Here is a 3,345-nt window from a genome sequence, read left to right as displayed (position 1 = left end):
GAGCTAGGTGGGCGTGGTTTCAGCAACCAGCTCCCGCCTCTTTGCCCATTTTCGATTATCCTGGAGTGACGCGCGGTGACGCGCTGCCAAGAAGGCGACGGCCGCCTCCGCCCACTTTAGGCTTCAAAACTGCTCTTCAGACACCTACGGGTGACGTCACGGACACTACGTCCATGTTTTTATACAGTCTATGTTTCTAACCCATTTAAACTTCCACTCTTATCTAATATTTCTAATCTATCTAAATCATGCTAGCAAACCCTAGCAACCGCAGAGCAACACCTTAGCAACCAACCCAGGTACCCTAGCAACCGCATAGCAACACCCTAGCAACCACCCAGGTAGCCTAGCAACTACCTAGCAACACCTTAGCAACCACCCCGGGTACCAAAGCAGCCACCTAGCAACACCTTAGCAACCACCCTGGGTACCATAGCAACCGCACAGCAACACCCTAGCAACCACCCCAGATAGCCTAGCAACACCCTAGCAACCACTCTGGGTGCCCTAGCAGCCGCATAGCAACACCCTAGCAATGGCCCTGGGTACCTTAGCAACTGCATAGCAACACCTTAGCAACCACCCTGGGTACCATAGCAACCGCATAGCAACACCCTAGCAACCAACCCAGTTACCCTAGCAACTGCATAGTTACACCCTAGTAACCACCTAGAGTACAGTAGCAACCGCATAGCAACACCCTAGCAACAGCCTGGGTACCATAGCAACCACATAGTGTTCATCGTCTGTTTGATTACGTCTTTAATTGATTTTCCGTACATTTCTGCCATATGTACATTAACTGACACGTCACCACTGATAAGCTACCACTAAATATATTTTAGAAACGTAATTTTCTGTAAAGTTGCTTTGAAACGATTTGTATCGTGAAAAGCGCTATACAAATACACTTGAACTTGAACATAGTAGCACCCTAGCAACCACCCAAAGTACCTTAGCAACCGCATAGCAACACCCTAGCAACGACCCTGGGTACCTTAGCAACTGCATAGCAACATCCTAGCAACTAGGGCTGCACGATATTGGAAAAAACTCACATTGCGATATTTTGTTTTTCTGCGATATGTATTGCGATATGAAAAAAAAAAAAAATCACCAGATGACTTTAATAGCTCTATTTGGAAAAAAAATAATCAATGATTGGGGTGATTTTGTAGGCGAGTAAATCAGCATAGAAAACAAACAAATTACAAGCATAGATAGCCTAAATATAATAGAACAAAGATACAAATGAAATAAACAGTGATACACATCCATTTTCTTTCTCACTAGTTTACCTTCACCTAAACCATAAGCAACTGTGTTTACAAGGATACTTGCAGAGACATGCATTTTGACAATTTCGCGCGTATGTGTCATTTCAGGCACAAATATAGACACGGAAGTGAACGGAATTTAGTGTTCACGTGCATGTGCGTGGATTTCACCGTGTACACCGGACGCGAGCGATGTGGCGCGACAAAATACTATAGAACCCTTTATAGATGCGGCTTGGTGTGACACGACAAATCCCCGACAGTAAACTGATGCCGTGTTTTATTTATGACAAACTGACACAAAGTTCAAATGATTTGTAACGGTCGCTTTTCGCGTCCAGTGTAGACAGACTTTAGCTGTTGTGGTGCGGAGCGTGTCGCGTCCGGTGTAGACACAGTGTCTGTGTGTTCAAAGAAAACAATCAGTATAAATATAACAATCAGTATACTAAACATCGCACATCCCGCGATGTGACTATCGCAGATGCGCACATCGCGATATCGATGCTGAAACGATATATCGTGCAGCCCTACTAGCAACCACCCCAGGTAGCCTAGCAACCGCATAGTAACACCCTAGCAACTACCCTGAGTAGGGATGCAGCGATTAACCGCGCTTTAAAATGTCACGGTTAATTAATCGTAAAGGTTCCGCTAAACCGAGTGTTTCGGTTACACGGAATTGAACTGTAGCAGCTTGCGCAAAACGAAAACAACAACGCAGCAGCGCCGCATCTAGTGGCTTCAACTGGATAGTCTAACAAAAACATTATAATGCAACGACACTTACATCGTCTTCGCATCTCGTGCGCCGCTGATAAGGCTGCGTTCTTAACTTACACCTAAAATTCGAATGCAACGTTTTTGCATTCGAATGTGGATTTTTAATTTAAATTCGACGAATATTCGAAATTGGAATTTTTTTTGACAGCCCTACCAAGTACCCTAGCAACCACATAGCAATACCTTAGCAACTACCCCAGGTACCCTAGAAACACCCTGAGTACCCTAGCGATCTGTTTTTCTATGTCTGTTCTTCTGATAGACTGTATTGCCTTCAAAACATTCAAACTTTAATCTTTAAAACTATTTTAAGTATTTCAAACTACTTCAAACTTTAAAAAACTTTTACAAACTTTCTGGCTAGGCTTTTTCAAGCCAACTTAAAGTTTGTCTACGAACTTTACTATCACAGTTTATTCCTGTGATGCAACACTGAGGTTTCATCAGCCAGTACTCCAGTCTAAAGTCTCACACAATTTCTATTTTGAATAAATGCTGTTCTCTTGAACTTTCTATTCATCAAAGAATCCTGAAAAAAGTATCACATGTTCATAAAAATATTAAGCAGCACAACTATTTCCAACATTAATAAATCAGCATATTAGAATGATTTCTGAAGATCATGTGACACTGAAGACTGGAGTAATGATGCTGAAAATACAGCTTTGATCTCAGAAATAAATTACAGTTTAACAGATATTCACATAGAAAACAGCTGTTTTACATTCTAATAATATTTCAGTTTGACTGTATTTCTGATCAAATCAATTCAGCCTTGATGAGCAGAAGAGACTTCTTTCAAAAACATTCAAAATCTTAATGACCCCAAACTTTCGACTGGCAGTATACACTGGTAAGGTAAGAAGTATATATTTACATATATATAGTGAAACATTTTAGCAAATATATTTTTGGCCATTTTTTGTATATTTAAATATTATTTGGCATATGGGGCGTGACTGATGTGGGAAAAATGATGAAGGGTGGAAGAAAGGAATGGAAATGTGTGACTGTGCAAAACACTAATAACAATAATTATAACATTTTCTCTTTTTAACAGCGTTCAGTTATCATGTTCAGGCAGACTAGTGATTAACTGACTAAACCAGTGTCTTACCTGGTGATCTCCAGCACTTTCTTCAGCACACATGCCAGTTTACACACCTACAATGAAGAATCACATCATCCATGAGCACTGGAAACTATTACAGCCAAACACACACACACACACACAAACACTCACACACACACATACACTCACACACACACACACACACACACACAC

General features: G+C 41.2%; 1 protein-coding gene across 1 annotated transcript in view; it reads right to left on the bottom strand.

Annotated features, from left to right (window-relative positions):
- ccndbp1 (cyclin D-type binding-protein 1) overlaps positions 1 to 3,345 on the bottom strand; it is a 17,175-nt gene that overhangs the window by 1,335 nt on the left and 12,495 nt on the right. The gene's annotated exons all lie outside the window — the stretch shown is intronic.

The sequence above is a fragment of the Sinocyclocheilus rhinocerous genome, unplaced genomic scaffold, assembly GCF_001515625.1.
Source record: "Sinocyclocheilus rhinocerous isolate Xijiao unplaced genomic scaffold, SAMN03320098_v1.1 scaffold203, whole genome shotgun sequence".
Lineage (NCBI taxonomy): Eukaryota > Metazoa > Chordata > Actinopteri > Cypriniformes > Cyprinidae > Sinocyclocheilus > Sinocyclocheilus rhinocerous.
The sequence above is the reverse complement of the archived record's forward strand: the minus strand, read 5'-3'. Positions and strand labels throughout refer to the sequence as shown.